This window comes from Schistocerca piceifrons, chromosome 5 (genome assembly GCF_021461385.2).
Source record: "Schistocerca piceifrons isolate TAMUIC-IGC-003096 chromosome 5, iqSchPice1.1, whole genome shotgun sequence".
NCBI lineage: Eukaryota > Metazoa > Arthropoda > Insecta > Orthoptera > Acrididae > Schistocerca > Schistocerca piceifrons.
In genome coordinates this window covers 8,319,300-8,342,925 of record NC_060142.1, presented here as the reverse complement: position 1 = coordinate 8,342,925, position 23,626 = coordinate 8,319,300, and positions in this window count along the sequence as shown.

Here is a 23,626-nt window from a genome sequence, read left to right as displayed (position 1 = left end):
TCACATTGACGAATTAACACACAAATTGCTTCGCTGTGAATTACTATGGGTTCTATGACTTCTCCTGCCAAACCGAGTCTCGTTTCTATGGAAACGACAGGATTTTCCTTTGGGATATGAGTAACTACTTTCCGATGCATTATTCGTTCTTTACTGCGTCCCTCGCTCCCTCACATTGTCGAATTAACACAGAAATTGCGTCGCTATGAAACACTATTTGTTCTGTGACTTCTCCTGTTAAATCGAGTCTCGTCTCTATGGAAACGACAGTATTTTCATTTGGGATACGAGTATTTCCTTTCCGATGTAGTATTCGTTCATTACTGCACCCCTCGGTCCCTCACATTGACTAATTAACACAGAAATTGCATCGCTAAGAAATACTATGGGTTCTATGACCTCTCCTACAAAATCGAGTCTCGTTTCTATGGAAACGACAGGATTTTCAGTTGGGATACGAGTATCTTCTTTCCGATGCACTATTCCTTCTTTACTGCATCCCTCGCTCCTTCACAATTACGAATTAACACAGATCTTGCGTCGCTATGAAATACTATGGGTTCTATGACTTCCCCACCTAAATCGGGCAACGTTTCCATGGAAACGACAGGATTTTCTTTTGGAACACGAGTATCTCCAATCCGATGCACTCTTCCTTCTTTACTACATCCCTCGCTCCCTCACATTGAGGAGTTAACACAGAAATTGCCTCGCTATGCAATATTATGGGTTCCAAGACATCTCCTTCTAAATCGAGTAACGCTTCTATGGAAACGACAGGATTATCTTTTGGGAAACGAGTACCTCCTTTCGATGCACTATTCGATCTTTACTGCATCCCTCGTTCCCACACATTGACGAATTAACACAGAAATTGCCCCACTATGAAATACTATGTGTTCTATGACTTCTCCTGCTAATTCGTGTCTCCTTTCAATGGAAACGACAGGATTTTCTTTTCGGATACGAGTATTTCCATTCCGATGCACTATTCCGTCTTTACTGCATCCCTCGCTACCTTACATTGACGAATTAACACAGAAATTGCGTCGCTATGAAATACTATGTGTCCTATGACTTCTCCTGCTAAATCAAGTCGCGTTTCTATGGAACCGACAGGATTTTCTTTTGGGATACGAGTATCTTCTTTCCGATGCACTGTTCCTCCTTTACTGCATCCCTCGGTCCCTCACATTGACGAATAATCACAGAAATTGCGTCGCTATGAAATACTATGGGTTCTAAGACTTCTCCTGGTAAATCGAGTATCGTTTCTATGGGAACAACTGGACTTTATCTTAAGATACGATAATCTCCTTTCCGATTGACTATTCCTTCTATACTGCTCCCTCGCTCCCGCACATTGACGAATTAACACAGAAACTGCGTCGCTATGAAATACTATGGATTCTATGACTTCTCCTGCCAAACCGAGTCTCGTTTCTATGGAAACGACAGGATTTTCTTTTGGGATATGAGTAGCTACTTTCCGATGCATTATTCGTTCTTTACTGCAACCCTCGCTCCCTCACATTGACGAATTAACATACAAATTGCGTCGATATGACATACTATGGGCTCTACGACTTCTGCTGCTAAATCGAGTCTAGTTTCTAAGGAAACGACAGAATATTCTTTTCGGAAACGAGTATTTCCTTTCCGATGCACTATTCGTTTTTTATAGCATCCTTCGCTCCCGCACATTGACGAATTAACACAGAAATTGCGTCGCTATGAAATACTATGTGTTCTATGACTTCTCCTGCTAAATCGTGTCTCGTTTCTATGGAAACGACAGGATTTTCTTTTGGGATACGAGTATTTCCTTATCGATGCACTATTCCGTCTTTGCTGCATCCCTCGCTCCCTCACATTGACGAATTAACACAGAAATTGCTTCGCTAAGAATTACTATGGGTTCTATGACTTCTCCTGCTAAATCGAGTCTCGTTTCTATGGAAACGACAGGATTTTCTTTTGGGATACGAGTATCTCCTTTCCGATGCACTATTCGCTCTTTACTTCAAACCTTGCTCTTTCTCAATGACGAATTAACACAGAAATTGCGTCCATATGACATAGTGTGCGTTCTATGACTTTTCCTGATAAATCGAGTCTCGTTTCTATAGAAACGACAGGATATTCTTTTGGGATACGAGTATCTCCTTTCCGATGATCTATTCGTTCTTTACTGCTTCCCTCGCTCCCTCACATTGACGAATTAACACAGAAATTGCGTCGCTATGAAATACTATTTGTTCTGTGACTTCTCCTGCTAAAACGAGTCTCGTCTCTATGGAAACGACAGGATTTTCATTTGGGATACGAGTATTTCCTTTCCGATGTAGTATTCGTTCTTTACTGCACCCCTCGGTCCCTCACATTGACTAATTAACACAGAAATTGCATCGCTATGAAACACTATGGGCTCTATGACTTCTCCTACAAAATCGAGTCTCGTTTCTATGGAAACGACAGGATTTTCAGTTGGGATACGAGTATCTTCTTTCCGATGCACTGTTCCTTCTTTACTGCAACCCTCGCTCCCTCAATCGACGAATTAACACAGAAATTGCGTCGCTATGAAATACTATGGGTTGTATGACTTCTCCTTTTAAATCGAGTAACGTTTTTATGGACACGACAGGATTTCCTTTTGGGATTCGAATATCTCCATTCCGATGCTCTATTCCTTCTTTACTGCATCCCTCGCTCCCTCACAATTACGAATTTACACAGAAATTGCGTCGCTATGAAATACTACGGGTTCTATGACTGCTTCTAAATCGAGTCTCGTTTCTACGGAAACGACAGGATTTGCTTTTGGGATACGAGTATCTTCTTTCCGATGCACTGTTCCTCCTTTACTGCATCCCTCGCTCCCTCGCATTGACGAATAAACACAGAAATTGCGTCCCTATGAAATACTATGGGTTCTATGACTTCTCCTTCTAAATCGAGTAAGGTTTTTATGTCAACGACATGATTTCCTTTTGGGATCCGAGTATCTCCTTTTGGATGCACTATTCCTACTTTACTGCATCCCTCGCTCCCTCACATTGACGAATTAACACAGAAATTGCGTCGCTTCGAAATACTATGCGTTCTGTGACTTCTCCTTCTAAATCGAGTAACGTATCTATGGAAACGACAGGATTTTCTTTTGGGATACGAGTATCTCCTTTCCGATGCACTATTCCTTCTTTACTGCACCCTTCGCTCCCTCACATTGACGAATGTACACAGAAATTGCGTCGCTATGAAATACTATGGGTTCTATGACTTCAACTGCTAAATCGAGTCTCGTTTGTATGCAACGACAGAATTTTTTTTTTTTTAGATACGACTATCTCCTTTCCAATGCACTTTTCCCTTTTTACTGCATCCCTCGCTCCCTCACATTGACGAATTAACACAGGAATTACGTCGCTATTAAATACTATGGGTGCTATTAATTCTCAATCTAATTCGAGTCTCGTTTCTTTGGAATCGACAGGATTTTCTTTTGGGATACGAGTATCTCCTTTCCGATGCAGATATTCCTTCTTTACTGAATCCCTCGCTCCCTCACATTGACGAATTAACACAGAAACTGCTTCGCTATGAAATACTATGGGTTCCATGACTTCACTTTCTACATCGAGTAATGGTTCTATGAAAACGACAGGATTTTCTTTTGGAATACGAGTATCTCCTTATCGACGCACTATACCTTCTTTACTGAATCCCTCGCTCCCTCACATCGAAGAATTAACACAGAAATTGCCTCGCTATGAAATACTATGTGTTCTATGACATCTCCTTCTAAATCGAGTAACGTATCTATGGAAACGACAGGATTTTCTTTTGGGATACGACTAACTCCTTTCCGATGCACTATTCCTTCTTTACTGCGTCCCTCGCTCCCTCACATTGACGAATTAACACAGATTTTGCGTCGCTATGAAATACAATGGGTTCTATGACTTCTCCATCTAAATCGGGCAACGTTTCCAAGGAAACGGCAGGATTTTCTTTTGGAACACGAGTATCTCCTTTCCGATGCAATCTTCCTTCTTTACTGCATCCCTCGCTCCCTCACATTGAAGAATTAACACAGAAATTGCGTCGCAATGAAATACTATGGATTCTATGACCTTTCCTGCTTAATCGAGTCTCGCTTCTATGGAAACGAAAGGATTTTCTTTTGGATTACGAGTATCTCCTTTCTGATGCACTATTCGTTCTTTCCAGAAACCCTCGCTCCGTCACATTGGCGAATTAACACAGAAATTCTGTCGCTGTGTAATACTATGTGTTCTATGGACCCTCCGTCTAAATCGAGTAACGTTTTTATGGAAACGGCAGGATTTCCTTTTGGGATCCGAGTATCACCTTTCCTATGCACTATTCCTTCTTTATTGCATCCCTCGCTCCCTCACATTGACGAATTAACAAAGATGTTGCGTCGCTATGAAATACTATGGGTTCTATGACTTCTCCATCTAAATCGGGCAACGTTTCCATGGAAACGGCAGGATTTTCTTTTGGAACACGAGTATCTCCTTTCCGATGCACTCTTCCTTCTTCACTGCATCCCTCGCTCCCTCACATTGAGGAGTTAACACAGAAATTGCCTCGCTATGCAATATTATGGGTTCCAAGACATCTCCTTCTAAATCGAGTAACGTTTCTATGGAAACGACAGGATTATCTCTTGGGAAACGAGTACCTCCTTTCCGATGCACTATTCGATCTTTACTGCATCCCTCGGTCCAACACATTGACGAATTAACACAGAACTTGCGTCGCTATGAAATATTATGGGTTCTATGTCTTCTCCTTCAAAATCGAGTAACGTTTCTATGGGAACAACAGGACTTTCTCTTGGGATACGATAATCTCCTTTCCTATGCACTATTCCTTCTTTACTGCATCCCTCGCTCCCTCACATTGACGAATTAACACAGATTTTGCGTCGCTATGAAACACTATGGGTTCTATGACTTCTCCATCTAAATCGGGCACCGTTTCCATGGAAACGACAGGATTTTCTTTTGGAACACGAGTATCTCCTTTCCGATGCACTCTTCCTTCTTTACTGCATCCCTCGCTCCCTGACATTGAGGAGTTAACACAGAAATTGCCTCGCTATGCAATATTATGGGTTCCAAGACATCTCCTTCTAAATCGAGTAACGTTTCTATGGAAACGACAGGGTTATCTTTTGGGAAACGAGTACCTCCTTTCCGATGCACTATTCGATCTGTACTGCATCCCTCGGTCCCACACATTGACGAATTAACACAGAAATTGCGTCGCTATGAAATACTATGGTTTCCATGACTTCTCCTTCAAAATCGAGACTCGTTTCTTTGGAATCGACAGGATTTCCTTTTGGGATACGAGTACCTCCTTTCCGATGCACTATTCCATCTTTACTGAATCCCTCGCTCCCTCACATTGACGAATTAACACAGAAATTGCCCCGCTATGAAATACTATGTGTTCTATGACTTCTCCTGCTAATTCGAGTCTCGTTTCAGTGGAAACGAAGGATTTTCTTTTCGTATACGAGTATTTCCTTTCCGATGCACTATTCCGTCTTTACTGCATCCCACGCTCCCTTACATTGACGAATTAACACAGAAATTGCGTCGCTATGAAATACTATGGGTTCTATGACTTCTCCTTCTAAATCGAGGCTCGTTTCTTAGGAAACAACAGGATCTTCTTTTGGGATACGAGTATCTCCTTTCCTATGCACTATCCGTCCTTTACTGCAATCCTCGCTCCCTCATATTGACGAATTAACTCAGAAATTGCGTCGTTATGAAATACTATGGGTTCTATGACTTCTCCTTCTAAATCGAGTCTCGTTTCTATGGAAACGACAGGATTTTCTTTTGGGATACGATAATCTCCTTTCCGATGGACTATTCCTTCTTTACAGCTCCCTCCCTCCCTTTCATTGACGAATTAACACAGAAATTGCGTCGCTATGAAATACTATGGGTTCTATGACTTCTCCTGCCAAACCGAGTCTCGTTTCTATGGAAACGACAGGATTTTCTTTTGGGATATGAGTAACTACTTTCCGATGCACTATTCGTTCTTTACTGCAACCCTCGCTCCCTCACATTGACGAATTAACATAGAAATTGCGTCGCTATGACATACTATGGGCTCTATGACTTCTGCTGCTAAATCGAGTCTAGTTTCTATGGAAACGACAGAATATTCTTTTGGGAAACGAGTATTGCCTTTCCGATGCACTATTCGTTCTTTACTGCATCCCTCGCTCCCGCACATTGACGAATTAACACAGAAATTGCGTCGCTATGAAATACTATGGGTTCTATGACTTCTCCTGCTAATTCGAGTCTCGTTTCAATGGAAACGAAAGATTTTCTTTTCGGATACGAGTATTTCCTTTCCGATGCACTATTCCGTCTTTACTGCATCCCACGCTCCCTTACATTGACGAATTAACACAGAAATTGCGTCGCTATGAAATACTATGGGTTCTATGACTTCTCCTTCTAAATCGAGGCTCGTTTCTTAGGAAACAACAGGATCTTCTTTTGGGATACGAGTATCTCCTTTCCTATGCACTATCCGTCCTTTACTGCAACCCTCCTTCCCTCACATTGACGAATTAACACAGAAACTGCGTCGCTATGAAATACTATGGGTTCTATGACCTCTCCTGCCAAACCGAGTCTCGTTTCTATGGAAACGACAGGATTTTCTTTTGGGATATGAGTAACTACTTTCCGATGCACTATTCGTTCCTTACTGCAACCCTCGCTCCCTCACATTGACGAATTAACATAGAAATTGCGTCGATATGACATACTATGGGCTCTATGACTTCTGCTGCTAAATCGAGTCTAGTTTCTATGGAAACGACAGAATTTTCTTTTGGGATACGAGTATCTCCTTTCCGATGCACTATTCGCTCTTTACTGCATCCCTTGCTCTTTCTCAATGACGAATAAACACAGAAATTGCGTCCATATGACATAGTATGGGTTCTATGACTTTTCCTGATAAATCGAGTCTCGTTTCTATGGAAACGACAGGATACATCTACATCTACATCTATACTCCGCGAGCCACCTTACGGTGTGTGGCGGAGGGTACTTATTGTACCACTATCTGATCCCCCCTTCCCTGTTCCATTCACGAATTGTGCGTGGGAAGAACGACTGCTTGTAAGTCTCCGTATTTGCTCTAATTTCTCGGATCTTTTCGTTGTGACCATCACGCGAGATAAATGTGGGCGGTAGTAATATGTTGCCCATCTCTTCCCGGAATATGCTCTCTCGTAATTTCGATAATAAACCTTTCCGTATTGCGTAACGCCTTTCTTGAAGTGTCCGCCACTGGAGCTTGTTCAGCATCTCCGTAATGCTCTCGCGCTGACTAAATGTCCCCATGACGAATCGCGCTGCTTTTCGCTGGATCATGTCTATCTCTTCTATTAATCCAACCTGGTAAGGGTCCCATACTGATGAGCAATACTCAAGAATCGGACGAACAACCGTTTTGTAAGCTACTTCTTTCGTCGATGAGTCACATTTTCTTAGAATTCTTCCTATGAATCTCAACCTGGCGCCTGCTTTTCCCACTATTTGTTTTATGTGATCATTCCACTTCAGATCGCTCCGGATAGTAACTCCTAAGTATTTTACGGTCGTTACCGCTTCCAATGATTTACCACCTATGGCATAATCGTACTGGAATGGGTCTCTGCCCCTATGTATGCGCATTATATTACATTTATCTACGTTTAGGGAAAGCTGCCAGCTGTCGCACCATGCATTAATCCTCTGCAGGTCCTCCTGGAGTACGTACGAGTCTTCTGATGTTGCTACTTTCTTGTAGACAACCGTGTCATCTGCAAATAGCCTCACGGAGCTACCGATGTTGTCAACTATGTCATTTATGTATATTGTAAACAATAAAGGTCCTATCACGCTTCCCTGCGGTACTCCCGAAATTACCTCTACATCTGCAGATTTTGAACCGTTAAGAATGACATGTTGTGTTCTTTCTTCTAGGAAATCCTGAATCCAATCACAAACCTGGTCCGATATTCCGTAAGCTCGTATTTTTTTCACTAAACGTAAGTGCGGAACCGTATCAAATGCCTTCCTGAAGTCCAGGAATACGGCATCAATCTGCTCGCCAGTGTCTACGGCACTGTGAATTTCTTGGGCAAATAGGGCGAGCTGAGTTTCACATGATCTCTGTTTGCGGAATCCATGTTGGTTATGATGAAGGAGATTTGTATTATCTAAGAACGTCATAATACGAGAACACAAAACATGTTCCATTATTCTACAACAGATTGACGTAAGCGAAATAGGCCTATAATTATTCGCATCTGATTTATGACCCTTCTTGAAAATGGGAACGACCTGCGCTTTCTTCCAGTCGCTAGGTACTTTACGTTCTTCCAGCGATCTACGATAAATTGCTAATAGAAAGGGGGCAAGTTCTTTAGCATAATCACTGTAGAATCTTAAGGGTATCTCGTCTGGTCCGGATGCTTTTCCGCTACTAAGTGATAGCAGTTGTTTTTCAATTCCGATATCGTTTATTTCAATATTTTCCATTTTGGCGTCCGTGCGACGGCTGAAGTCAGGGACCGTGTTACGATTTTCCGCAGTGAAACAGTTTCGGAACACTGAATTCAGTATTTCTGCCTTTCTTCGGTCGTCCTCTGTTTCGGTGCCATCGTGGTCAACGAGTGACTGAATAGGGGATTTAGATCCGCTTACCGATTTTACATATGACCAAAACTTTTTAGGGTTCTTGTTTAGATTGTTTGCCAATGTTTTATGTTCGAATTCGTTGAATGCTTCTCTCATTGCTCTCTTTACGCTCTTTTTCGCTTCGTTCAGCTTTTCCTTATCAGCTATGATTCGACTACTCTTAAACCTATGATGAAGCTTTCTTTGTTTCCGTAGTACCTTTCGTACATGATTGTTATACCACGGTGGATCTTTCCCCTCGCTTTGGACCTTAGTCGGTACGAACTTATCTAAGGCGTACTGGACGATGTTTCTGAATTTTTTCCATTTTTGTTCCACATCCTCTTCCTCAGAAATGAACGTTTGATGGTGGTCACTCAGATATTCTGCGATTTGTGCCCTATCACTCTTGTTAAGCAAATATATTTTCCTTCCTTTATTGGCATTTCTTATTACACTTGTAGTCATTGATGCAACCACTGACTTATGATCACTGATACCCTCTTCTACATTCACGGAGTCGAAAAGTTCCGGTCTATTTGTTGCTATGAGGTCTAAAACGTTAGCTTCACGAGTTGGTTCTATCTGCTCGAAGTAATTCTCGGACAAGGCAGTCAGGATAATGTCACAAGAGTCTCTGTCCCTGGCTCCAGTTCTGATTGTGTGACTATCCCATTCTATACCTGGTAGATTGAAGTCTCCCCCTATTACAATAGTATGATCGCGAAACTTCTTCACGACGTTCTGCAGGTTCTCTCTGAGGCGCTCAACTACGACGGTTGCTGATGCAGGTGGTCTATAGAAGCATCCGACTATCATATCTGACCCACCTTTGATACTTAACTTAACCCAGATTATTTCACATTCGCATTCGCTAATAACTTCACTGGATATTATTGAATTCTTTACTGCTATAAATACTCCTCCACCATTGGCGTTTATCCTATCCTTGCGGTATAGATTCCATTCTGTGTCTAGGATTTCGTTACTGTTCACTTCCGGTTTTAACCAACTTTCCGTTCCTAATACTATATGCGCACTATTTCCTTCAATAAGAGATACTAATTCAGGAACCTTGCCCTGGATACTCCTGCAGTTTACCAATATTACGTTAACTTTTCCTGTTTTTAGTCTCTGAGGACGGACGTTCTTTATCAACGATCATAATGTCCTCTCTGGTAAGCCGTCAGGTATTTTATCGTTTCGCCCAAGGGGGGGTCCCTCTAACCTAAAAAACCCCCGTGGGCACGCCACACGTACTCTGCTACCCTAGTAGCTGCTTCCGGTGTGTAGTGCACGCCTGACCTGTCTAGGGGGGCCCTACAGTTCTCCACCCAATAACGGAGGTCGATGAATTTGCAACCATTATAGTCGCAGAGTCGTCTGAGCCCCTCCACATGGCTCCAAACCAGAGGACCGCGATCGACTCTGGGCACTATGCTGCAGATATTAAGCTCAGCTTGCACTCCGCGTGCGATGCTGGTTGTCTTCACCAAATCAGCCAGCCGCCGGAAGGAACCAAGGATGGCCTCAGAACCCAAGCGGCAGGCGTCATTCGTTCCGACATGTGCTACTATCTGCAGCCGGTCACACCCAGTGCGTTCAATAGCTGCCGGAAGGGCCTCCTCCACATTACGGACGAGACCCCCCGGCAAGCACACCGAGTGCACACTGGCATTATTCCCCGACCTACCCGCTATTTTCCTGAGGGGCTCCATAACCCGCCTAACGTTGGAGCTCCCTATAACCAATAGGCCCGCCCACTGTGACTGTCGGGACCTTGCCGGAGAATTGGCCACTGGCCCAACAGGCGAGGCATCCTGTGGTGGCTCGGAAACGATGTCATCACCACTAGGAAGCACCCCGTACCTGTTGGAAAGGGGTAAGGCAGCTGCCACGCGGCCAGATCCCACCTTCGCCTTTCGGCCAGGCACGCGCGAGCCCACCACTGTCCGCCATTCACCCTGGAGTGATGGCTGACCGGTAAGATGCTCACTGCCGGAAGACGCAGCGACATCAGGGGTTCCATGTGATTCCAAGGCCACCGAAGTAGGCATAGGTCTCACCACAGTTGCCCCAACGCCACTACGAGCCGACGCCTGCGCCTCGGGCTCGATGAGCCTAACAGACAAAGTCTCCACCTGCCCCCGAAGAGTGGCCAATACTCCTTGCGTCCGCTCACAACAACCACAGTCGCTACACATGACTATGTTTACCCTACTCTGTACGGTGACAAATTCCCAAGATAATCTTCTGATGAGCTACTCTGATAATCAAGAAACACTCACTGAAATACGAGACGCGAAAACTACGCTAGGTTTTCCCAGAAAAACTATTTAAAAGCTAAGCGCAGCAAATAAGTACAAAAACGCTTTATACAAACAGTACTCGCTGCTGCTGGTGCTCACGCTCTATTCTTTTGGGATACGAGTATCTCCTTTCCGATGATCTATTCGTTCTTTACTGCATCCTTCGCTCCCTCACATTGACGAATTAACACAGAAATTGCGTCGCTATGAAATACTATTTGTTCTGTGACTTCTCCTGCTAAATCGAGTCTCGCTTCTATGGAAACGACAGGATTTTCATTTGGGATACGAGTAATTCCTTTCCGATGTAGTATTCGTTCTTTACTGCACCCCTCGGTCCCTCACATTGACGAATGAACACAGATTTTACGTCGCTATGAAATACTATGGGTTCTATGACTTCTCCTACAAAATCGAGTCTTGTTTCTATGGAAACGACAGGATTTTCATTTGGGATACGAGTATCTTCTTTCCGATGCACTACTACGGGTTCTATGACTGCTTCTAAATCGAGTCTCGTTTCTATGGAAACGACAGGATTTTCTTTTGGGATACGAGTATCTTCTTTCCGATGCACTGTTCCTTCTTTACTGCATCCCTCGCTCCCTCACATTGACGAATAAACACAGAAATTGTGTCGCTATGATATACTATGTGTTCTATGACTTCTAATGCTAAATCGAGTCTCGTTTCTATGGAGACGACAGGATTTTCTTTTGGGATACGAGTACCTCCGTTCCGATGCACTATTCCATCTTTACTGAATCCCTCGCTCCCTCACATTGACGAATTAACACAGAAATTGCCCCGCTATGAAATACTATGTGTTCTATGACTTCTCCTGCTAATTCGAGTCTCGTTTCAATGGAAACGAAGGATTTTCTTTTCGGATACGAGTATTTCCTTTCCGATGCACTATTCCGTCTTTACTGCATCCCACGCTCCCTTACATTGACGAATTAACACAGAAATTGCGTCGCTATGAAATACTATGGGTTCTATGACTTCTCCTTCTAAATCGAGGCTCGTTTCTTAGGAAACAATAGGATCTTCTTTTGGGATACGAGTATCTCCTTTCCTATGCACTATCCGTCCTTTACTGCAACCCTCCCTCCCTCACATTGACGAATTAACACAGAAATTGCGTCGCTATGAAATACTATGGGTTCTATGACTTCTCCTGCCAAACCGAGTCTCGTTTCTATGGAAACGACAGGATTTTCTTTTGGGATATGAGTAACTACTTTCCGATGCACTATTCGTTCCTTACTGCAACCCTCGCTCCCTCACATTGACGAATTAACATAGAAATTGCGTCGATATGACATACTATGGGCTCTATGACTTCTGCTGCTAAATCGAGTCTAGTTTCTATGGAAACGACAGAATATTCTTTTGGGAAACGAGTAATTCCTTTCCGATGCACTATTCGTTCTTTACTGCATCCCTCGCTCCCGCACATTGACGAATTAACACAGAAATTGCGTCGCTATGAAATACTATGGGTTCTATGACTTCTCCTGCTAAATCGAGTTTCGTTTCTATGGAAACGACAGGATTTTCTTTTGGGATACGAGTATTTCCTTTCCGATGCACTATTCCGTCTTTGCTGCATCCCTCGCTCCCTCACATTCACGAATTAACACAGAAATTGCTTCGCTATGAAATACTATGGGTTCTATGACTTCTCCCACTAAATCGAGTCTCGTTTCTATGGAAACGACAGAATTTTCTTTTGGGATACGAGTATCTCCTTTCCGATGCACTATTCGCTCTTTACTGCATCCCTTGCTCTTTCTCAATGACGAATGAACACAGAAATTGCGTCCATATGACATAGTATGGGTTCTATGACTTTTCCTGATAAATCGAGTCTCGTTTCTATGGAAACGACAGGATACATCTACATCTACATCTATACTCCGCGAGCCACCTTACGGTGTGTGGCGGAGGGTACTTATTGTACCACTATCTGATCCCCCCTTCCCTGTTCCATTCACGAATTGTGCGTGGGAAGAACGACTGCTTGTAAGTCTCCGTATTTGCTCTAATTTCTCGGATCTTTTCGTTGTGACCATCACGCGAGATAAATGTTGGCGGTAGTAATATGTTGCCCATCTCTTCCCGGAATATGCTCTCTCGTAATTTCGATAATAAACCTTTCCGTATTGCGTAACGCCTTTCTTGAAGTGTCCGCCACTGGAGCTTGTTCAGCATCTCCGTAATGCTCTCGCGCTGACTAAATGTCCCCATGACGAATCGCGCTGCTTTTCGCTGGATCATGTCTATCTCTTCTATTAATCCAACCTGGTAAGGGTCCCATACTGATGAGCAATACTCAAGAATCGGACGAACAACCGTTTTGTAAGCTACTTCTTTCGTCGATGAGTCACATTTTCTTAGAATTCTTCCTATGAATCTCAACCTGGCGCCTGCTTTTCCCACTATTTGTTTTATGTGATCATTCCACTTCAGATCGCTCCGGATAGTAACTCCTAAGTATTTTACGGTCGTTACCGCTTCCAATGATTTACCACCTATGGCATAATCGTACTGGAATGGGTCTCTGCCCCTATGTATGCGCATTATATTACATTTATCTACGTTTAGGGAAAGCTGCCAGCTGTCGCACCATGCATTAATCCTCTGCAGGTCCTCCTGGAGTACGTACGAGTCTTCTGATGTTGCTACTTTCTTGTAGACAACCGTGTCATCTGCAAATAGCCTCACGGAGCTACCGATGTTGTCAACTATGTCATTTATGTATATTGTAAACAATAAAGGTCCTATCACGCTTCCCTGCGGTACTCCCGAAATTACCTCTACATCTGCAGATTTTGAACCGTTAAGAATGACATGTTGTGTTCTTTCTTCTAGGAAATCCTGAATCCAATCACAAACCTGGTCCGATATTCCGTAAGCTCGTATTTTTTTCACTAAACGTAAGTGCGGAACCGTATCAAATGCCTTCCTGAAGTCCAGGAATACGGCATCAATCTGCTCGCCAGTGTCTACGGCACTGTGAATTTCTTGGGCAAATAGGGCGAGCTGAGTTTCACATGATCTCTGTTTGCGGAATCCATGTTGGTTATGATGAAGGAGATTTGTATTATCTAAGAACGTCATAATACGAGAACACAAAACATGTTCCATTATTCTACAACAGATTGACGTAAGCGAAATAGGCCTATAATTATTCGCATCTGATTTATGACCCTTCTTGAAAATGGGAACGACCTGCGCTTTCTTCCAGTCGCTAGGTACTTTACGTTCTTCCAGCGATCTACGATAAATTGCTAATAGAAAGGGGGCAAGTTCTTTAGCATAATCACTGTAGAATCTTAAGGGTATCTCGTCTGGTCCGGATGCTTTTCCGCTACTAAGTGATAGCAGTTGTTTTTCAATTCCGATATCGTTTATTTCAATATTTTCCATTTTGGCGTCCGTGCGACGGCTGAAGTCAGGGACCGTGTTACGATTTTCCGCAGTGAAACAGTTTCGGAACACTGAATTCAGTATTTCTGCCTTTCTTCGGTCGTCCTCTGTTTCGGTGCCATCGTGGTCAACGAGTGACTGAATAGGGGATTTAGATCCGCTTACCGATTTTACATATGACCAAAACTTTTTAGGGTTCTTGTTTAGATTGTTTGCCAATGTTTTATGTTCGAATTCGTTGAATGCTTCTCTCATTGCTCTCTTTACGCTCTTTTTCGCTTCGTTCAGCTTTTCCTTATCAGCTATGATTCGACTACTCTTAAACCTATGATGAAGCTTTCTTTGTTTCCGTAGTACCTTTCGTACATGATTGTTATACCACGGTGGATCTTTCCCCTCGCTTTGGACCTTAGTCGGTACGAACTTATCTAAGGCGTACTGGACGATGTTTCTGAATTTTTTCCATTTTTGTTCCACATCCTCTTCCTCAGAAATGAACGTTTGATGGTGGTCACTCAGATATTCTGCGATTTGTGCCCTATCACTCTTGTTAAGCAAATATATTTTCCTTCCTTTATTGGCATTTCTTATTACACTTGTAGTCATTGATGCAACCACTGACTTATGATCACTGATACCCTCTTCTACATTCACGGAGTCGAAAAGTTCCGGTCTATTTGTTGCTATGAGGTCTAAAACGTTAGCTTCACGAGTTGGTTCTATCTGCTCGAAGTAATTCTCGGACAAGGCAGTCAGGATAATGTCACAAGAGTCTCTGTCCCTGGCTCCAGTTCTGATTGTGTGACTATCCCATTCTATACCTGGTAGATTGAAGTCTCCCCCTATTACAATAGTATGATCGCGAAACTTCTTCACGACGTTCTGCAGGTTCTCTCTGAGGCGCTCAACTACTACGGTTGCTGATGCAGGTGGTCTATAGAAGCATCCGACTATCATATCTGACCCACCTTTGATACTTAACTTAACCCAGATTATTTCACATTCGCATTCGCTAATAACTTCACTGGATATTATTGAATTCTTTACTGCTATAAATACTCCTCCACCATTGGCGTTTATCCTATCCTTGCGGTATAGATTCCATTCTGTGTCTAGGATTTCGTTACTGTTCACTTCCGGTTTTAACCAACTTTCCGTTCCTAATACTATATGCGCACTATTTCCTTCAATAAGAGATACTAATTCAGGAACCTTGCCCTGGATACTCCTGCAGTTTACCAATATTACGTTAACTTTTCCTGTTTTTAGTCTCTGAGGACGGACGTTCTTTATCAACGATCATAATGTCCTCTCTGGTAAGCCGTCAGGTATTTTATCGTTTCGCCCAAGGGGGGGTCCCTCTAACCTAAAAAACCCCCGTGTGCACGCCACACGTACTCTGCTACCCTAGTAGCTGCTTCCGGTGTGTAGTGCACGCCTGACCTGTCTAGGGGGGCCCTACAGTTCTCCACCCAATAACGGAGGTCGATGAATTTGCAACCATTATAGTCGCAGAGTCGTCTGAGCCCCTCCACATGGCTCCAAACCAGAGGACCGCGATCGACTCTGGGCACTATGCTGCAGATATTAAGCTCAGCTTGCACTCCGCGTGCGATGCTGGTTGTCTTCACCAAATCAGCCAGCCGCCGGAAGGAACCAAGGATGGCCTCAGAACCCAAGCGGCAGGCGTCATTCGTTCCGACATGTGCTACTATCTGCAGCCGGTCACACCCAGTGCGTTCAATAGCTGCCGGAAGGGCCTCCTCCACATTACGGACGAGACCCCCCGGCAAGCACACCGAGTGCACACTGGCATTATTCCCCGACCTACCCGCTATTTTCCTGAGGGGCTCCATAACCCGCCTAACGTTGGAGCTCCTTATAACTAATAGGCCCGCCCACTGTGACTGTCGGGACCTTGCCGGAGAATTGGCCACTGGCCCAACAGGCGAGGCATCCTGTGGTGGCTCGGAAACGATGTCATCACCACTAGGAAGCACCCCGTACCTGTTGGAAAGGGGTAAGGCATCTGCCACGCGGCCACATCCCACCTTCGCCTTTCGGCCAGGCACGCGCGAGCCCACCAATGTCTGCCATTCACCCTGGAGTGATGGCTGACTGGTAAGATGCTCACTGCCGGAAGACGCAGTGACATCAGGGGTTCCATGTGATTCCAAGTCCACCGAAGTAGGCATAGGTCTCACCACAGTTGCCCCAACGCCACTACGAGCCGACGCCTGCGCCTCGAGCTCGATGAGCCTAACAGACAAAGCCTCCACCTGCCCCCGAAGAGTGGCCAATACTCCTTGCGTCCGCTCACAACAACCACAGTCCCTACACATGACTATGTTTACCCTACTCTGTACGGTGACAAATTCCCAAGATAATCTTCTGATGAGCTACTCTGATAATCAAGAAACACTCAATGAAATACGAGACGCGAAAACTACGCTAGGTTTTCCCAGAAAAACTATTTAAAAGCTAAGCGCAGCAAATAAGTACAAAAACGTTTTATAAAAACAGTACTCACGCTCTATTCTTTTGGGATACGAGTATCTCCTTTCCGATGATCTATTCGTTCTTTACTGCATCCCTCGCTCCCTCACATTGACGAATTAACACAGAAATTGCGTCGCTATGAAATACTATTTGTTCTGTAACTTCTCCTGCTAAATCGAGTCTCGCTTCTATGGAAACGACAGGATTTTCATGTGGGATACGAGTAATTCCTTTCCGATGTAGTATTCGTTCTTTACTGCACCCCTCGGTCCCTCACATTGACGAATGAACACAGATTTTGCGTCGCTATGAAATACTATGGGTTCTATGACTTCTCCTACAAAATCGAGTCTCGTTTCTATGGAAACGACAGGATTTTCATTTGGGATACGAGTATCTTCTTTCCGATGCACTGTTCCTTCTTTACTGCAAACCTCGCTCCCTCAATCGACGAATTAACACCGAAATTGCGTCGCTATGAAATACTATGGATTGTATGACTTCTCCTTTTAAATCGAGTAACGTTTTTATGGAAACGACAGGATTTCCTTTTGGGATCCGAGTATCTCCTTTCCGATGCTCTATTCCTTCTTTACTGCATCCCTCGCTCCCTCACAATTACGAATTTACACAGAAATTGCGTCGCTATGAAATACTACGGGTTCTATGACTGCTTCTAAATCGAGTCTCGTTTCTATGGAAACGACAGGATTTTCTTTTGGGATACGAGTATCTCCTTTCCGATGCACTATTCGTTTTTTACTGCAATCCTCGCTCCCTCACATTGACGAATTAACACAGAAATTGCGTCGCTATAAAATACTATGGGGTCTATGACTTCTCCTGCTAACTCGAGTCCCGTTTCTATGGAAACGACAGGATTTTCTTTTGGGATACGAGTATCTCCTTACCAATGCACTATTCGTTCTATACTGCAACCGTCGTTCCCTCATATTGACGAATTAACACAGAAATTGCGTCGTTATGAATTACTGTGGGTTCTATGACTTCTCCTGCTAAATCGAGTCTCGTTTCTATGGAAACGACATGATTTTCGTTTGGGATACGAGTATCTCCTTTCCGATGAACTATTCGTTCTTTACTGCAACCCTCGCCCCCTCAATCGACGAATCGTCGCTTAGGCATACTATGGGTTCTATGACTTCTCCTGCTAAATCGAGCTCCGTTTCTATGGAAACGCCAGGATTTTCTTTTGGGATACGAGTATCTCCTTTCCGATGCACTATTCGTTCTATACTGCAACCCACGCTTCCTCACATTGACGAATTAACACAGAAACTGCGTCGCTATGAAATACTATGGGTTCTATGACCTCTCCTTCTGAATCGAGTCTTGTTTCTATGGAAACGACAGGATTCTCTTTTGGGATACGAGTATCTCGATTCTGAGGCACTATTCGTTCCTTTCTGCAACCCTCGCTAACACACATTGACGAATTAACACAGATATTGCGTCGCAATAAAATACTATGGGTTCTATGACTTCTCCTGCTAAATCTAGTCTCGTTTGCATGGAACCGACAGGGTTTTCTTTTTGAATACGTGTATCTCCTTTCCAGTGCACTATTCGATCTTTACTGGCACCCTCGCTCCCTCTGACGAATTAACGAAGAAATCGCGTCGCTATGAAATAATATGGGTTCTATGACTTCTTCTGCTGAATTGATTCTCGTTTCTATTGAAACGACTGGATTTAGTTTTGGGATACGAGTATCTCCTTTCCGATGCACTGTTCTTTCTTTACTGCAACCCTCGCCCCCTCACATTGACGAATTAACACAGAAACTGCGTCGCTATGGAATACTATGTGTTGTATGACTGCTCCTGCTAAATTGAGTCTCGTTTTTATGGAAGCGACAGGATTCTCATTGAAGATACGAGTATCTCCTTTCCGATGCACTATTCCTTCTTTACTGCAACCTTCGCTCCCTCACATTGACGAACTAACACAGACATTGCGTCGCTATGAAATACTATTTGTTTTATGACTTCTCCTGCTAAATCGAGTCTCGTTTCTATGTAAACGACAGGATTTTCTTTTGGGATATGAGTATCTTCTTTCCAATGCACTATTCGTTCCTTATTGCAACCTTCGCTCCCTCACATTACGAATTAACACAGAAATTGCGTCGCTATGAGATACTGTGGATTCTATGAATTCCCCATCTAAATCAAGTAACGATTCTATGGAAACGACAGTATTTAGTTTTGGCTTACGAGTATCAACTTTCCGATGCACTATTCCTTCTTTACTGCATCCCTCGCTCCCTCACATTGACGAATTAGCACAGATAATGCGCCGCTATCAAATACTATGGGTTCTATGACTTCTCCTTCAAAATCGAGTCTCGTTTCAATGGAAACGACAGGATTTTCTTTTGTCGCACAAGTATTTCCTTTCTGATGCACTATTCCTTCTTTACTGCAACCCTCGCTCCCTCACATTGACGAATTATCACAGATATTGCGTTGCTATGCGATACTATGGGTTCTATGAATTCTCCTGCTAAATCGAGTCTCGTTTCTATGGAAACGACAGGATTTATTTTAAAATACGAGTATCTCCTTTCCGATGCACTATTCCTTCTTTACTGCAAACCTCGCTCACTCACATTGACGAATTAACACAGAAATTGCGTCGCTATGAAATACTATGGGATCTACGACTTCTCCTTCTAAATCGAGTAACGTTTCTTATTAAACGAAGGATTTAGTTTTGGGATACGAGTATCTCCTTTCCGTTGCACTGTACCTTCTTTACTGCATCCGTCGCACCCTCACATTGACGAATTAACACAGAAGTTGCGTCGCTATACAATACTATGGGTTCTATGACTTCTCTTGCTAAATCTAGTCTCGTTTCTATGCAAACGACAGGATGTAGTTTTGGGATACTAGTATCACCTTTCCGATGACCTGTACCTGCTTTACTGCTTCCCTCGCTCCCTCACATTGACGAATTAACACAGAAATTGCGTCTCTATGAAATACTATGTGTTCTATGACTTCTCCTGCTAAATCGAGTCTCGTTTCTATGGAAACGACAGATTTTCTTTTGGGATACGAGTATCTCCTTTCCGATGCTCTATTCGTTCTTTACTTCAACCCTCGCTCCTCACATTGACGAATTAACACAGAAATTGAGTCGTTTTGAAATACTGTAGGTTCTATGACTTCTCCTTCTAAATCGAGTAACGTTTCTATGGAAACGACAGGATTTAGTTTTGGGATACGAGTTTCTATTCTCCGATGCACTGTTCCTTCTTTACTGCATCCCTCGCTCCCTCACATTGACGAATTAACACAGAAATTGCGTCGCTATGAAATACTATGGGTTCTATAGCTTCTTCTGCTAATTCGAGTCTCGTTTCTATGGAAACGATAGGATTTCCTTTTGGGATACGAGTATCTCCTTTAGGATGCACTATTCGTTCTTTACTGGCACCCTCGCTCCCCCACATTGACGAAATAACACAGAAATTGTGTCGCTATGATATACTATGTGTTCTATGAATTCTCCTTCTAAATCCAGTGACGTTTTTATGTAAACGACAGGATTTAGTTTTCCAATAGGAGTATTTCCATTCCGATGCACTGTTCCTTCTTTACTGCATCCCTCGCTCCCTCACAATGACGAATTAACACAGAATTTGCGTCGCTATGAAATACTATGGGTTCTATGACTACTCTTTCTAAATCGAGTAACGTTTCTATGTAAACGACAGGATTTAGTTTTGGGATGCGAGTATTTCCTTTCCGATGCACTGTTCCTTCTTTACTGCATCCCTCGCTCCCTCACATTGACGATTTAACACAGAAATTGCGTCGCTATGAAATACTATGGGTTCTATGACTTATCCAACTAAATCGCGTAACGTTTCTATGGAAACGCCAGGATTTAGATTTGGGATACGAGTGTCTCCTTTCCGATGCACTGTTCCTACCTTACTGCATCCCTCGCTCCCTCACATTGACGAATTGACACAGATATTGCGTCGCTATGAAATGCTATGTGTTCTATGACTTCTCCTGCTAAATCGATCTCGTTCCTATGGAATCGACCGGATATTCTTTTGGGATACGAGCATCTCAATCCGAATCACTATTCGTTCTTTACTGCAACCCTCGCTCCCTCACATTGACGAATTAGCATACAAATTGCGTCGCTATGAAATACTATGTGTTCTATGACTACTCCTTCTAAATCGAGTAATGTTTCTATGGAAACGACAGGATTTATGTTTGGGATATGGGTATCTCCTTTCCGATGCACTATTCGTTCTTTACTGGCACCCTCACTCCCCCACATTGACGAAATAACACAGAAATTGTGTCGCTATGATATACTATGTGTTCTATGAATTCTCCTTCTAAATCGAGTGACGTTTCTATGTAAACGACAGGATTTAGTTTTCGGATAGGAGTATTTCCTTTCCGATGCACTGTTCCTTCTTTACTGCATTAATCGCTCCCTCACATTGACGAATTAACACAGAAATTGCGTCGCTATAAAATACTATGGGTTCAAGGCTTCTCCTGCTAGATCGAGTCTCGTTTCTATGGAAACGACAGCATTTTCTTTTGTCGCACAAGTATCCCCTTTCTGATGCACTATTCGTTCATTACTGCAACCCTCGCTCCCTCACATTGACGTATTATCACAGGTATTGCGTCGCTATGAAATACTATGGGTTCTATGACTGCTCCTGCTAAATCGAGTCTCGTTTTTATGGAAGCGACAGGATTCTCATTTAAGATACGAGTATCTCCTTTCCGATGCACTATTCCTTCTTTACTGCAACCTTCGCTCCCTCACATTGACGAATTAACACAGACATTGCGTCGCTATGAAATACTATTTGTTTTATGACTTCTCCTGCTAAATCTATTCTCGTTTGTATGGAACCGACAGGGTTTTCTTTTTGAATACGTGTATCTCCTTTCCAGTGCACTATTCGATCTACACTGCAAGTCTCGCTCCCTCACATTGAGGAATTATCACAGAAATTGCGTCGCTATGAAAAACAATGGGTTCTATGGCTTCTCCTGCTAAATCGAGACTCGTTCCTGTGGAAACGACAGGATTTTTTTGGGATACGAGTATCTCCTTTCCGATGCAATGTTCGTCCTATACTGCAAACCTCGCTTCCTCACATTGACTAAATAACACAGAAATTGCGTCGCTATGAAATACCAGGGGTTCTAAGACTTCTCCTGCTAAATCGAGGCTCGTTTCTATGGAAACGACAGTATTTCCTTTTGGGATACGAGTATCTCCTTTCCGATGCACTGTTCGTCCTATTCTGCAAACCTCGCTACCTCACATTGACGAATTAACACAGAAATTGCGTCGCTATAAAATACTATGGGTTCTATGACTTCTCCTTCTAAATCGAGTAACGATTCTAAGGATACGACAGGATTTAGTTTTGGGATACGTCTATCTCCTTTCAGATGCACTGTTCCTTCTTTACTGCATCCCTCGCCCCCTCACGTTGACGAATTAACACAGAAATTGCGTCGCTATGAAATACTATGGGTTCTATGAATTCTCCTTCTAAATCGCGTAACGTTTCTATGGAAAATACTGGATTTAGTTTTGGAATACGAGTATTTCCTTTCCAATCCACTGTTCCTTCTTTAATGCAACCCTTTCTCCCTCACATTGACGAAATAACTCAGAAATTGCGTCGCTATGAATTACTATGTGTTCTATGACTTCTCCTACTAAATCAAGAATCGTTTCTATGGAAACGACAGGATATTCTTTTGGCATACGAGTATCTCCTTCCGATGAACCATTCATTCTTTACTGCAACCCTCGCTCTCTCACATTGACGAATTAGCATACAAATTGCGTCGCTATGAAATACTATTCGTTCTATGACTTCTCCTTCTTCATCGGGTAACGTTTCAATGGATACGACAGGATTTTCTTTTGGGATAAGAGTATCTCCTTCCTATGCACTATTCGTTCTTTACGGCAACCCTCGCTCCCTCACATTGACGAATTACTTCGAGAAAATGTGTCGCTATGAAATACTATCGGTTCTATGAATGCTCCTTCTAAATCGAGTAACGTTACTATGGAAACGTCTGGATTTAGTTTTGGGATACGAGTGTTTCCTTCTAGATGCACTGTTCCTTCATTACTGCATCTCTCCCTCCCTCACATTGACGAGTTAACACAGAAATTGCGTCGCTATGAGACACTATGGGTTCTATGACTTCTCCTGCTAAATGAAGTCTCGTTGCTATGGAATCGACAGGATTATCTGTTGGGATACGAGTATCTTCTTTCCGATGCACTATTCGGTCTTTACTGCAACCCTCGCTTCCCCACATTGACCAATTAACACAGAAATTGCGTCGCTATGAAATACTATGGGTTCAATGAATTCTCCTTCTAAATAGGTTAACGTTTCTATGGAAATGAAAGAATTTGATTTTGGGATACGAACATTTCCTTTCCGATGCACTGTTCCTTCTTTACTGCATCTCTCGCTCCCTCACATTGGCGAATTAACACAGAAATTGCGTCGCTATGAAATACTATGTGTTCAATAGCTTCTCCTGCTAATTCGAGTCTCGTTTCTATGAAAACGACAGGATTTTCTTTTGT